This window comes from Rhincodon typus, chromosome 35 (genome assembly GCF_021869965.1).
Source record: "Rhincodon typus isolate 14 chromosome 35, sRhiTyp1.1, whole genome shotgun sequence".
Classification (NCBI taxonomy): Eukaryota; Metazoa; Chordata; class Chondrichthyes; order Orectolobiformes; family Rhincodontidae; genus Rhincodon; species Rhincodon typus.
The window spans coordinates 503509-519715 of record NC_063366.1 but is presented as its reverse complement, the minus strand read 5'-3'; the positions used below and the strand labels follow the sequence as shown (position 1 = coordinate 519715).

Sequence of the window (16207 nt, the reverse complement as noted above, 5' to 3'; positions counted from 1 at the left end):
GTTCTATTCCATGTTTACTTTCCTCAAGTGTCAATCTAATATGCTGTTGAAGTTATTCGATGGTAAACATACTTGCAGTCATGAATGCCTGGTCATTACCACGAACCTTGTGAAGTATGCTTTCCAATATTGTCCCCGAATGCAATTACCTTACCAAACATGTGAAAGTGTGTTCTTTTCTGTTAGCTCTCCACATTCATTACTTTATTTCAAATCTCATCTTGAATATCCTTTCCCAAAGTGGACCAAATTCAGCATGACCAATATAGTTTTGCAGTTAATATCTCACATCACTTTACTACTCTGATATAATTCCCTGTACTTTCGCCAAGATTCCATCCATCCTAACATTTAGTGACTTCAGCAAGGGCTAATGATCCACATATGAACTCAGCATTATTTATTAAATATTCATCATAAGTGAATGATAGTTGTACGCAGCTTCTATTATTAAATCCATCGCTAATTACTTTCTCAGTGTGTTGTGCTTCTTCATGAGTACATTGATTCTGCCACTTCTGCGGTGGTGTCTTTAAGTCTGTATTGGATGAAACATTCTTTTTATAAACATGCACTTGCTTGCACTTCTCTATCTTAAAGTACACAAACCACTTGTCTTCTCATTTGACAAACATGATTTATTTTAGGAGTGAACCACATGGCTGTTGGTCAAAATTCTTAGGCCTACCAGACCTGGCGACAAGACATTGACATTGAAATTAAAAATATTAACCATAGTATAGCACATGAACAAATCAGGTTGTTTTGGCAAAAACAATGTGGCATGAGACCATGAAGTAGACATGCAAGATTTGTTTTTGCTTATAACAGTAAATACTTCAACATTCTACACTGAACAGAAGAAGGTGAAGAAAGTTTGATGTTACTGTCATAATGATTATTGAGACTTCATTGTTTTCACCTATCATTAGATATTGTTCCTAGTTTCACCATTTTGGATGCTTGGAAAACTTGAAGCAAGCTAGCTCTTCCATGATAAATGTGTATAGTGAATAATTCATTTGGATTTTGTAAAACAGAGTACTGACATTTTTTTTAAAAGATGTTGACAACAGAACACTTTTCCTCTAAGCCAATTTTGATAGCTTACCTTAAAATCATCTTGCATTGGATGTGATATCACTTGTATTACTATTTAGTGCTGGCACAAAACTTTAAAAATAAAGTTTCTTCAATTTTTTCTCATTTCTCCTTGCGATAATTCTGATCAGTCAATGCAGGCGTGATTAACATTCCCAGTTTTAAGTACTTCATTTTTGGTTTTATATCTTCAGTTTCCTGACTTACAATCAATCTCTCCACATAATATCCTCGCCACCCTTTTGTGGACTGTCCTTAAAAGGTATTACTTTCTCTCATCATCAGTTCATCTGAGCTAAAATCTCTGGTGTTTTTTGTTTGAAAATATTTCAGTGAATAGCCATTATTAATGCATTACAAGTGAAATTATAATGCAAGATAATGTTATTTTACTCTTAGTACAATCATGGAAAATGTCAGTAATATTATCAACAATAATGTTGTTGTAGAAATTTTTATTTCTACTTAACTAATAACGAGACTTGACTCCAGCTCTCGTCCGAAGCAGTTTATTTTCTTACTTGGTACCAAGGAAAGTGAGTGTCGATCTCCACCGACACCCAACTCTGCTAACGCAGTGTACAACAATCTCATTTATACAATTAACTTCAGAGCAGGATGTTCCCGTGACATCTTGTGCTTGTTGATTCACTCATTGTAAGTTTAAAGAAAACAGACACTGCTCGAGATAACAGGAATGCTGTTTTACAGATACCTTAATAATTACTTTTTCAAATGACCTTCGGCATGCAGCTAGCATGGGGAGTGATAAACGGTTTGATTGAACTCTAGCTTATCAGTAACTAGGCCCCACGGGGATACAAGGGACATCTCTAATTCATCCTAAAACCTTGGTATAGTGACAATATATCAATAGATCCTTCTCTAGCTCTAGCTAAGATAACATGCACATAGTGATAACTCAGTCTGAGTAACTACCTCCCGACTTCTGCTAAGCTCATTAAAATCCCACATGCTAAACTAATTAAAATTCTTTCTCTATGCCATCAGTTTCTCCCATGTCTGCCTTTTCTGTCTTGGCCTAAATGCCCATCTACCCCTGCAATGTAAAATTTTTCTTCCACAAGTGTCAAGCTTATCTGACATTGACAGCTTCACTTGAAGTTATAATCCACAATGAATGATCTAAGTAAATGCAATTCTATTTACTATAGTGTATCTGTATGTGTATATATACACATTTTCTGTGCATGCGTAATGTGAATTTCCTTTCTGTAAATCTCAGGGAAATGCGTTTTACTTGATTCGAATGCATCTCATGCAATGTCAGTTGTGAATAAATATGTACATCATTAGATGCGTATAGAATGGAGTTCCTGCGGGAACTTTATCACATTCTTCAATTCCTCTCTAAATTTTCGCTGGGACGCAGCATAAATAAATATGTTTGTACAGGAGCTCAAACAGCTGAGCATATATTCAGATTGTTCTGCAATTGTGTCAGAGTTCTCATAATTTGTTTCCAAAAACTGAACATCTGTGAAATGTACGCTTATGGATAATGCAAATATAACCATCCATAAAAGTATGAAACTGCCAGATATAACAAGCAATGAAATAATTGATTTCCTTCGGTTGTCAACCTGTGGATCATTATGAGGTTTAGTTTTTTTTCTTCCTCGGAGTTCTCCCCTCACTCTATTGGCCTGTATAATATGTCTGATTGTCAGGGTGTTCAACAGTAGAATCAGCAGAAATGGTGCAAATGGGGTTAATATTGTAACTAACCAGAAAAGTGCGACCCACATGGTTAAGGTGTAAAAGCTTTGTTTTGTATGCCATGACCATGGTACATTGTCAATTATCTCCCGAGGTTCATAAATAAAATATACTGGAATATTTTGAACAAAACATATGAAAGAGATCACAGCTATAACCATGCCAGCTGTTTTTACTGTGCAATATTTAGCTTGTAAACTTTGGAGACAAAGAGCGAAAATTGATCAAAGGTGAAAGCTACAGTAAACCAGACAGAACAGTCAATTTAAAGAAAGAGCAGGACGAGATTGAGACAACAAATTGGGGTATAGTTCAGGAATGTAAACGGGAAATAAGCATCTTTAATCTCATACAGAATCACATTGAATATCACGACCATCAGGTCAGCTACTGCCATGGCGAGCAGGTAACTGGTGATGCACTTGGAAAGGCCACAGTTTCCACAATAGAGAATGATTATTGTTGTCAAATTAGCTGCAGAAAAACACAAGAACATAAATCCGAAGGTCCATCTGGCCAGTTACTATTGTTTGCGTGAAAGACAGCAGAAATGAAAAGAAAGAAAATATATCACTTAAATTTGTTTATCTATCTTAATCTATCAACCAGACTTAGGAATTAGAATCTCTATTTTACTGATGTGAATAAATCAGTAATTATAATATTATGGTTTGGGTAAAATGTTATAATTCACAGACAATTATTTACAGGGCAAGAAACATTAAATCGGAATAAATTGTCAACTTACTATCCACTGTTTTTTTTTTATATGGTATTATAATCAATGTTAGAAACTCAAATTCTGACACAGATAGAAAAAAGGTCGAATGAAACATATTAAGTTTCATGATGATGAAATATTCAATTGAGAAGTACATTATTCAAACACTAGAAAGAATTTGTTAATGGAAAGCAACATATTTTGTGCATTGGCATGAATATTGACAAGTGAATGCAAATCAGAAAATATGAGAATACACACATTGACTGGGAAGTAGAAAGGAAAATAAATAAATGTAGTAAAAGTGAAAGAAAGATAGTGCCCACCCTTGATGGGCTGGGAACGTTATCTGCAAGATCAACACAAGACTCCCCAGACAGGTGCTCTACTCCCAGCTCCAAAATGGCCAGCGAGCTCCAGGTGGACAGAGGAAGCTTTAGGGATACCCTCAAGCATTTCTGGTTAAGTGTGGGATTCCAAGTGATACCTGGGAATCTCTGGTTCAAGACTGTCCAAAGTGGAGGAGGAGCATCTGCGAAGGCATTGAACACCTTGATCCTTGCCGTCAGTAGAAAGAAAAGGAAGCCAGGTGAAAGCAGCGTGATGAGCATTCTGCCACACCAAAGTGCCGCACACGTATTCCCATGACCATTTTCTGCTCCAAATGTAGCAGAGTCTGTGGAAGCCACATCGGACTGTTCAGTCACATACAGACTCACCTTGAGTGTTGAAGAGAGTCATCCTCATCTGCTATGGACTGACACTGATGATGATGATGATGATAGCAGAAGGCTATTTATAAGGAAATATGTTTAAAAGGAAGGATGTGTTTCACTGAAAAATAATTGGAGTACAACAATAACTTATGTAATATTGGGTTTTAGTGACCTGCTCGAGAGTACAGTCTGCAGTTTCGATGTCCATACAAGGCATACTTGCCCTTAAGCCAAGGGAACAAAGAACAAAGAAAATTACAGCACAGGAACAGGCCCTTCGGCCCTCCAAGCCTGCGCCAATCCAGATCCTCTGTCTAAACCTGTCCAAGGATCTGTATCGCTCTGCTCCCTGCCCATTCATGTATCTGTCTAGATACATCTTAAATGACGCTATCATGCCCGCCTCTAGCACCTCCGCTGGCAATGTGTTCCAGGCACCCACCACCCTCTGCGTAAAGAACTTTCCACGCATATCTCCCTTAAACTTTTCCCCTCTCACCTTGAAATTGTGAACCCTAGTAATTGAGTCCCCCACTCTGGGAAAAAGCTTCTTGCCATCCACCCTGTCTATACCTCTCATGATTTTGTAGACCTCAATCAGGTCCCCCCTCAACCTCTGTCTTTCTAATGTAAATAATCCTAATCTACTCGACCTCTCTTCATAGCTAGCGCCCTCCATACCAGGCAACATCCTGGTGAACCTCCTCTGCACCCTCTCCAAAGCATCCACATCCTTTTGGTAATGTGGTGACCAGAACTGTACGCAGTATTCCAAATGTGGTTGAACCAAAGTCCTATACAACTGTAACATGACCTGCCAACTCTTGTACTCAATACCTCGTCTGATGAATGAAAGCATGCCGTATGCCTTCTTGAACACTCTATCGACCTGCGTTGCCACCTTCAGGGTACAATGGACTTGAACACCCAGATCTCGCTGTGCATCAATTTTCCCCAGGGCTTTTCCATTTACCATATAGCTCACTCTTGAATTGGATCTTCCAAAATGTGTCATCTCACATTTGCCTGGATTGAACTCCATCTGCCATTTCTCCACCCAACTCTCCAATCTATCTCTCTTCTGCTGCATTCTCCGACAGTCCCTTTCACTAAGTGCTATTCCACCAATCTTAGTGACATCTGCAAACTTGCTAATCAGACCATCTATACCTTCCTCCAGATCATTTAAGTATATCACAAACAACAGTGGTCCTAACACTGATCCCTGTGGAACACCACTGGTCACAGTTCTCCATTTTGAGAAACTCCCTTCCACTACAACTGCAACTACAACTATTGTTAGATAGTCAGTTTTCTTGTGTTGAGACTGGATTATGGAGGAACAGTGAATAAAGTACAAATATTCTCTTGGCAGTTCAAAACAAATGAGGCATGATTCCATTTAAACTTAAAATATTTCTCGTAGGCTTGATATTACATAAACATGGAAACCGTTTCCCTGTTTACAGAACATAGAGCCAAGAGATAGAATGCCAAGACTGATAGAACCCTTTGTGAGGAAGATGACAAGAAATATTGTTAGGAAAAAATGATGATTTTGTATGGCTAGATCTGTTTTATACTCTCTCCTTGTTTCTGTAACTGATTGCAAACTTGCAAATGGCCTGCACAATTAGCCAGTGACAATTTCACTTCGTACCTGAACACAAAGTTAATGAGCAGTTGATGGGTGTCAATTAGCTCATCCAAAAGCAAATGATGCAGCAACAGTACTCATTAAATCCGGTACATAAAATGTAGCATGTTCTCTGCTTTCACACCTATTTCTTTTGCCATGAGTCTAACCCACCCTCTACAGACCCCTTCTCCCACCTCCAACATACCTCATCATTCGGAACACTGTCTCATGGCCTCCTATCCTCCCTCAGCCTCTTCAGTTCCAAATGCCGTTGCGACATCAATTGCTTCAATCACTTCAAGCCTCTCACTCATTCCAACCTCTCACCCACAGGACGTGCAGCCCTCCGCTCCCTCCGCTCCAACTTTAACCTCACTATCAAATCCGCAGATAAGGGAGGTGCAGTAGAGATATGGTGCACTGACCTTTACATAGCCAAGGCCTGGCACCAACTCTCTGACACCTCCACCTACCACCCCCTCGACCATGACCCCAACCCTCACCACCAAACCATCATCTCCCAAACCATTCATAACCTTATCACCTCAGGTAACATCCCACCCACAGCCTCCAACCTCATTGTTCCCCAACCCCACACCACCCGTTTCTATCTCCATTCCAAAATCTACAAACCTGACCTGCCCTGGCCAACCATTGTCTCTGCCTGCTCCTGCCCCATTGAACTTATCTCCGCTTACCTTGATTCTGACTTTTAACCCCTGGCCCAGGAACTCCTCATCTATATCCGGGAAAACACACAAGCCCTCTACCTCCTCCAAGACTTCCAATTCCCTGGCCGCCAACACCTCATTTTTACTATGGACATCCAATCCCTATACACTTGTATTCTTCCTGCTGCAGATGGCCTTAAAGCCCTCCACTTTTCCCTCTCCTGCAGGCTCAACCAGTTCCCTACCACCGACACCCTTATCTGCTTAACTGAACTTGTCCTTACTCATAACAACTTCTCCTTTAACTCCTCTAACTTCCGACAAACTAAGGGGGTGGTCATGGGGACCCGCATGGGCCTAAGCTATGTCTGCCTCTTTGTAGGATACGTGGAACAGTCCCTCTTCCGCTGTTACACTGGCACTATCCCCCACCTCTTCCTCTGCTACATTGATGACTGTATCAACGCTGCCTTGTGCTCCCACGAGGAGTTTGGTCAGTGGGGGATTGGTCAGTGAAGTGGGAGGGATGGATAGGTAGGAGAGAAGATGGACAGGTTCTGTCAGTTCAAGGAGGCAGGGATGAGAGGGAGGGTTGGACATGGGCTGAGGCCTGGAGTGGGCAGATTTAAAACCTAGTGAATTCCATGTTTAGGCCATCGGGGTGTAGGCTCCTGAGGTGGAATATGAGGTGCTGCTCCTCTAGTTGTGGGTGCTAACATTGTGACACTGGAGGAGGCTCAGGATGGGCATGTCATCCCAACCTCAAATTCACCTGGACCTCCATCTCCTTCCTGGACCTCCTCGTCTCCATCTCTAGTGACCACCTCGAAACTAACATCTATTTCAAGCCCACCAACTCACAGATCTACCTCGACTGCACCTCCTCTCACCCACCTTCCTGCAAGAATGCGATCCCCTACTCCCAATAACTCCACCTCTGCCACATATGCTCCCAAGATGGGGTGTTCTACTGCACATCCCAGATGGCCTCCTATTTCAAGAACTGCAACTTGCCCCTCTGGTGATTGAAAATACCCTCAACGACATCTCTTGTGTTTCCTGCACCTCTGCCCTCACAACAAAAATAAAGACAGACTCCACCTTGTCCTCACATACCACTCCACCAACCTCCTTATCCAATGTATCATTATCCGCCACTTCCGCCACCTACAATCCGATCCCACAACCAAAGAGATATTTCCCTCCCCACCACTATCTGTCTTTTGCAGGGACCGCTGTCTCCAGGACTCCCTTGTCTGCTCCACCCTCCCCACTAGCCCCACTAGCCCCACCACCTCCCGGCACCTTTCCCTGCAATCACAGGAAGTGCTACACCTGCCCCTACACCACCCCCCGCCTCCACCTGGCCTCCATTCAAGGAACAAAACAAACATTTCACATCAGGCAGGGGTTCACCTGCACTACTATATCTGCTGGTCCCAATGTGGCCTCCTCTACATCGGGGAGACCAAGCAGAGATTCAGAGAACATTTTGCAATGTACCTGCGCTCTGTACACGACAAATGGCAACACCTTCTGGTCGTAAACCATTTTACTTCCCCCTCCCACTCCCTGGGTGACATGCCCATCCTGAGCCTCCTCCAGTGTCACAATGTTACCACCCACAACTGGAGGAGCAGCACCTCATATTCCACCTCAGGAGCCTACAGCCCGATGGCCTAAACATGGAATTCACTAGGTTTTAAATCTGCCCACTCCAGGCCTCAGCCCATGTCCAACCCTCCCTCTCATCCCTGCCTCCTTGAACTGACAGAACCTGTCCATCTTCTCTCCCACCTATCCATCCCTTCCACCTCACTGACCAATCCCCACCACTCCTTACCTGCTCTCACCTATCACCATCTCACCTATTTCCCCAGCCTCACCCCTCCTCTCTATTTATTTCTGAGCTCCCTTCCCCCTCTCCAAATCTGAAGAAGGGTACTGACCTAAAACATCAACATTCCTGCTCTTCTGATGCTCCCTGGCCTGCTGTGCTTCTCCAGCTCTATACTGTGTTATCTCTGACTCCAGCATCCGCAGGTCCTGCTATCTCTGATGCAGTATGTTCTTGTTTTCTGAAGGATCCATCCACTGAATTGCATGGGACTGAGGCAGCAGGGTGGAGCTTCTTTTACAAAAATAATACACCATAGTTTACAAACTCAGTCATCAGATACTTTTTTCCATATGATTCAGCATGCAAGGGAAGTGAAAAACAATATTTTTAGACGCAGTTTATTTAAAAAGAAACCAGGAACTTTGGGAAGACTTGAAATGAGTATCGCATCAAAAAACTGACAGTTAGCAGTGATATTTGTCTTGATCTTCAGTGAAAAATGAACTCGCGTTGAATCATGGTTTACTTGAGATTACAACAGGCATATGCAATCCATTACTCCAAATGGAACCAGATATCAGCTTGAATGCATATGAGATGGAAACAAAGAAACATTGAAAATGGGAGCAGGAGTGGGCCATTGGACCCTTCAAGAAAGTTCTGCTGTTAACTATCATTCAACTCAATACACGTTGTTACGACAGGGAATGGCCAAACCCGTCTGAAAATTAAACTACAACACAAGCCCCGATCTGTTATGACAGGAGTGGGGGTTCCCCTCTAATAGTTACGCCCAAAACACCCAGAGAAGCTCCCCTCGGAATCTGTTAAAAGATTGGTTAAAAGAAGGAAATTCCCTGATCTCCACTTTAACAAGTCACAAAAACGAAGTTATTTATTTAACACAACAATGAACAAATTTACAAAATTACCAACAACCTGACAATTCCCCCCCAAAACTACTAACCACTGCCTAACTGGTCTAAATTCTACTGGAATGCTGTTTAAATAAAAATAAGTCCCACTATATAAACCCAATTAATACAAAACAATAAATTATACCTTATCTCTCCAAGTTCGCACAGACTGTCTTTTGGAATATTCTATAGTCTTGGGTCTGTTAACAAGCACCTTTCTTCCATTAATTCTGCTGCCAGGGATGTTTTATCTGTATATTTATTTTTTTCAAAAAAAGACTTTGGTTTAAAATATCGTGGTATGATTGATTAATTCGTTGGGCTTTCTCTGAGGGTTGAATTTGGGTTAACTCTGGCAGGTGGCAGCTGTTCTCTCTCTCTTTCAGATGGCAGTTGGCTCTCCCCAATTTTCCAAATGCCCTCATATTCTCGTAATAACATAATTAAATTCTTGTAATATGATTGGTTTCAAGTTGTCAACACCATCACATTTAAATTCAATTGGCTTTCTGTTTCTAGGTGCTTCATTTAAATTAATTGACTGAATTCAAAGTTATTGTCACAACATCAAATCAAGATGCTGTTTTGCCTGCCACCTGTAAGGCATTTTTGATACACTTGCTTCACTTTTTGAGGCTCTTTGTACAGGCAACTTCAGCTGCCGCTCCCAGACATACATGTGCTTTTAAATTTGTAAGTAGCAACAAAGCACTAATCTTTTAAAAGAACCACATATTTTAGTTTCCTGCCTTCCACTTCACAATTACTGTACCCAACTTCGTAACAACTTCCAGCATTATTCTTACATCTTTTCATCCCTTTATCTAAAAGAGTCATGTCCAACTCTTCCTTGAAATCATGCAGTGTTTTAGCCTTAATTTTGTTTCCTGTGGTAGCAAATTCCAAAGGTTTACCACTTGCTAGTGGAAGCACATTCTCCTGATCACAGTACTAAATGGTTTACCTGTATTCTTACATTATGACCCCTAGTTCTGGATGCTATCAGATAATTCCTTCATGCATCTACACTATCCAGTCTTGTGTAATCTTATAGGTTTCAATGAGATCCTTTTTTCATTCTTCTAGACTCAAGCAAACACAATCCTAACTGAGTCAATCCCTCCTCATGCATTATCCCTACCTTTCCAGGATTCAGTCTGGTAAACTTTTGCTGCATTCCCTCAAAAGCAAGAATATCATTCCTCAAATAAGGAGAAGAAAACTGAACACAGGTGTATTCCCAACGGGGCCCAGTATAATTCATATTCACCAACCCTGGCCCGCTATTCCATTCCTCAGTGAATGTGCAGTGGATCTGACCTGTTCAGCACTTTAACTCCATTTACAAGTCTACTGATTATACCATCACAGTGTTTCGGATCTCAAACAATGTTGAGACAGAGTACAGGAAAGATATAGAGAGCTGAGTAGCAAGGTGGAACGACACAATCTCTCTCCTAATGTCAGCAAAACAAAGGCGCTGGTCATTGACTTCAGGAAGCAGAGTGGAAGACACAACCCTGTATGTCTCTATGGTGCTGAGGTGGAGGTAGTTGAGAGCTTCAAGTTCCTCGAGGAAATATCAGCAACAATCAGTCCTAGTCCTTCCATATCGCTGCTGCAGTCAAGAAAGCACACCAATGCTCTACTTCCTCAGAAGGCGAACGAAATGTGGCATGTCCATAATGACTCTTACCAATTTTTATTGATGCATCATAGAAAGCGTCCTATCCTGATGTGTCACAGCTTGGTATGATAACTGCTCCACCCAAGGGCGCAGAAGTTACACCGAGTTCTGAACGCAGCCCAGGCCATCATGAAAACCACCCTTGCATCTATTGACTCCATCTACACTTCCCGCTGCCTCTGTAAAAGAGCCAAGATAATCAAGGACTCCTCCCATCCCGTTTATACTGACTCCCACCCTCTTACATTGAGGAAAAGACACAAAAGTTTGAAAACAACAAATATAAAAATAGTTCCTTATTGGCTGAATTAAATTTATGAGTAGACCTCTCATATATTAGAGTTGATCTTCTCTGTAGTTCTAAAAGTATATTCTGCATTCTGTCGCATCACGCTGATGTACTAATGTAAGGTATAATTTGTCTTGATAGCACACAATACTTTTCATTGTATCTTGCTACGTGTGACAATAATTAATCAAGCAATAAATCAGATCAAATAAAATCAGGTACAGGCTTATTTAAATTGCTCCGTTTCTAGGCTTGATTAGATCCTTCTTGCAGTTTGCAAGTGACAGCTGAACGCAATTTTGAATCAGTTTGCAGATATAGCCTCTAGATATTTGTGGCTCGGTGAGATCATCGTTTGGGATGAATGTCAGAATGATAGCATGAGGTTCCATCATCTTCAGTGCTTCCTTTTCATTTTTTTCCTGTGTTTAGAAAACTATTGTAGAACATCCCATTGACTTTTCTCGCTTCATTCATAAAATTTTAACACTTGGCCTAAACAGTAGACTTTAAGAATATCTATCATGTCTGAGTCAGTTCCACTGAATTGCTGAATTTGAAAATTCAGGTGAATTGCCCTTCTTATTGGGTTATTATAATATCTATTTGACAGGAAAATGAAGTCATCGGAAGTATTTGTTTTAAGGCAATACATTATGCGACTATGCACTGTCGTGAAGGCATGAAAAGAAAACAATAATATCATTTCATCATTGGAAAGAAAAGCTACACAACAAGACATTTTTATACATAGTTATTCTCTGATTACGTTCATTAATGGATTAGACTTGTCTCACCAAGAACACCAACTATTGCAAGGATGGGGTAGTAAACGTTTTCTATTTGTATGATAACCGGTTGTCCCATATTCTGAGTAAAATAATGCAGATTTTCATGCAGCTATTGCAGTTTTTGAACAAAAGTTTCATTTATATCAGAATTAACATCCCAGGTGACACATAATATTTGCAAAATAGTCAGAATTAGTTACAGGCAGATGAACAAACAGATTACATAGTGCCATGGATACAGCTGCTGATCAAGAAATGTTTTCAAAGATTTTGTGCTGGAATGGTTGCAGTACCAACATGTTATTATCATGACTAAATCCAAGTAGTGCAATCCAAATCAATACTCATACAAGAATAGTGCAAGGCAAGAGAGCTGTACAATTATACAACCACAGAACGATCCTGAGCCAAAAATTACACATATTAGCGATGGTGTTAGTTGCTCTGGAAATTCTCTAATCAGGAATTAATCAGGTAAAATAAAGGAAAATCCTATGTTATTTCATTAGTACATTAAGTGTAAAAGAAATTACAGGAAATGAGCAGGGCACATTCACGACTATAGCAGTAATTTGCGCATAGAGCCAGAGGATATAGGTAGAATTCTAAATGAGTACTTTGTGATGGTGTTCAGTAGTAATGGTGGCATGATGTGAGTATAGAAACCAGGCAAAAGTAATGTGATATAATTAAATACATTGGCATAGACAGAGAAGAGGTGCTGAGTGGCCTGACAGGGTAAGAAGGAGCTAAGTCTCCATGGTTTGATAAAATGTATACCAGATTGTTGGGTGAGACAAGGGAGGAAATAGTGGTAGTGCTGAACAATTTTCAATTCCTTGCTTGATCACGGGGCAGTTTCCAGAGGATTGGAGGATAGCCAATATGGTGCCATTATTCAAAATGAGTGCAAGGAATAAACAAGAAAACAACAGACTAATCATTATAACCTGAGTGGTGTGAAACTACTGGAAGCAATTCTGAGGGACAGAATTAACCTTCACTTGGAGACACATAGAGTAATTAAGAACAGTCAGTATTGTCTTGTTGATTAGAGGAAATGTCTTAACGACTGGGTTGATTTTTTTTTAAGAGGTGACCAGCTGTATCAATGAGGCAATACATTCGATGTGGTCTATTAGTGCTCAGCCAATCTTATGGTATAAGCTCCCACATCGGAGCTTAATGAGAAAGGTAAGCAATTATGGGATCCAAGGAAATTTTTCTGATCAATTCCAGAATTGGCTGAATGGATCAAAGCAGGTGGTGAGATTAAGGGATGTTTTCGTAACTGCACACCTGCATGCAGTGACTTTGACAGGGATCATTTTAGAGGTCCTTGCTGCTCGTGGCACATATAAATGATTTACACTTGAATGCAGGAGGTTAGATCAGTAATTTTGCAGATAATACGAAAATTAGTGGTTTGATAAGTAGTGAGGAGGACAGTCTTAGGGGTCAGGAGGATATAAACAAGTTGATAAATTGGGATGATTAGTGGTAAATAGAATTCAATGCAAATAAGTGTAAGGTAACAGACATGAGTAAGACAATCACCTCAATGAATTTCAGGTGTAACATGATTTCAAATTCATCTTCTGTCGCATTCATTCCTGTTCCCATTTCTTTGGATGACAATTTTCTTCCATCCCGTGAACCCTTTCACCTGCGTCCAACATTCCCGTTCCCCCACGCACCCCCCAACACCACCCCCGGACCTACCACTTTTGGCCTTTTAAATGCACTCAACTTGTTCCTTCAGAGCTGTTGACCTGACATCTGTCACCTTAATTTCTCTCCCTCCTCACTAACTCAAAATGACTTCCCTCTGCAAAAAAAAACCCAGTGTTCTCAGATCCAATCCTGACTGTGTAATCAAGCCTGTTGACAAGGATGATGGCATCTTTGTATAGTGTACTGACCAGGCTGAGCATAACATCTGGGAGAACTCCTCCTACTCCCATTGGACCAGGATCCCACCAGCCAGCATCAGGCTGCTGTCTCCACAATGGTCATTGATTTCATCTTAAACATATGGAAATTGCAGAGAAGCCCAGCAGTTCTGGTAGCATCTGTGTAGAAAAAAGCAGGGGTAACGTTTCAAGATAACCCTTCTTCATAAGTAATCACATCTTATCTGGGGTTCCCCAAAACCACAGAGACATCCAAGCGCAGAGTTCCAAACCCAAATAGAGCTTGCCTCTATCTTCTTCCCAAAATCCATTAACAGGACTGCCCGGCAGACCAATTATTTCTGCCTATTCCTTCCTTCCTTTCTGTTCCCTCCACTTGCCTGGTTCCTCACCACTTATGTCCACCATCCTTCTGATGCTGTACAATGATTTTAAAATTTCCAGCAGCTGGTACTAGCTACCTCCTCTTCACCATGGATGTGTAATCCCTCTAGTGATGGCTATGGCTTTAGGAGGTCTACTTTGTCCTTTCCTTTGAAGAGAGGTCTTAAGGGAGACTTGATAAGGGAGCTTAAGGTAAAGGAACCCTTTCCACAGGCCGATTCCGCAGAAGCAGGATTTTTAGTTTTATTTTTCAGCAGTTGTTGCTGGGGTCTCAAAAGAGTTTGGAAGCTGCATTACATCTATCCCCGCTATACTCTCTCAGAGCTTTCTCTCAGTGTTTTCCTGTTTCTGGTATTACATATGACACAATCTGTTTTTCTGTCTTGAAAAGGGTGTGTTTATGAGATGCTACTATATTAGAACAGTTAATTAGTAACAGTTACTGTATCTATTATTTTGTTAAGCATTTATAAAGAGTTGCAGCTAAGCCAATTCTTTTCTTTATTCTTTTACTTTTGTTGTATTTTACACACAGTGTATGAGTAAAGTGTATTTTGCTCAAAGTCAAGTAGAGTGAGAAATCAAATTTCATCCGGAACACAACACGTTTACTTACCTTTCAAATAAGAAAAAATGTTATGGTCTATGCTATCTTCTTAACATAGTTTGAGGGGCTTTGGTCTGGTCAGTAACACTCAGCATATCCATTCCCCATCAGGATGGTCTTAGAGTTTTTTGTTTCTTCCTGGAAAGGATGTCTAAACCGTCCCCATCCACCAATATGTTCCGTTACCTGGCGAGTTTCTTTTCACTTTGAATAACATCTCTTTTAACACCTGTCAATCTCCATAATCAAAGATGTGACAATGGGTCTCCACTTGAGCCCTCGTTATATCTGTCTCTTTGTGGAGTTTGTAAAGCATTCATTGCGGTACATTCTGGGTTCTCCCAAACACATCCACACCCCCACTCCCCACAATCTCTCTCTGGCATACTGATGAAATGGTTGGTGCTGCTTCCCTATCTTGTAGTGAATGGGAAAAATTTATCATTTTTTCTTCCAGTTTCTACATTGGCCTCACCTTTACCTGGTGTATCTGTGACCCCACCGTTCCTTCTTTGATGTCTCTGTTTCCACTTTTGGGGATAGGCTGGCTACGGATACCCACTATAAACCCACTAATTCCCTCAGTTACCTAGACTACATATCCTCACACACCGATTCCTCCAAAGACTGAATTCCATTCTACCAGTTCCTTTATCTCTATCTCAACTGTTCTGGTAATGCTGTGCTCTGTGGTGGGGGGCCCAGAAATGTCCACCTTTTTCATTAATCAAGGATTCCCTACCATTGTGGCTGACAGGGCACTTAGCCATGTCCAACACATTTCCCGCACTTCTGCCTTCATGTCTGTTATTGCCTTCCACAATTCTAAATGGTCCCCTGCTCTTCACTTTCCAGTCTACCAGTCATAGGATGCAAATAATCATATGTCCACATCAGTAAGATTCCATCACTAGACACATATACCTCTCCACTCCCTTGTCAGCATATCACAGCGGCACTTAAATCTGGGACATGCGACCCCAGCTCTCCTCCACTCCCAACAACTTGCAACATCCCACCATACCTTTCAATGCAATTGCAAAAGGTAAAGCACTTGCCCATTTGCCTTCTCCCTACCTATAATCCAAGGCTCCAGTTGCAGCAGCAATTTACTTCATTCAATCTAGTTTACCCTATTTACAACCTTCATAGCAGTTTCCACGAAACTGGGGAGAGGAAATGTAGATTGGG

At 41.0% G+C, this 16207-nt stretch overlaps 1 pseudogene; it reads right to left on the bottom strand.

The window, feature by feature from the left end:
- Positions 1-2414: 2414 nt before the first annotated feature.
- On the bottom strand, positions 2415-12188 carry LOC125486901 (annotated as a pseudogene).
- Positions 12189-16207: the final 4019 nt, after the last annotated feature.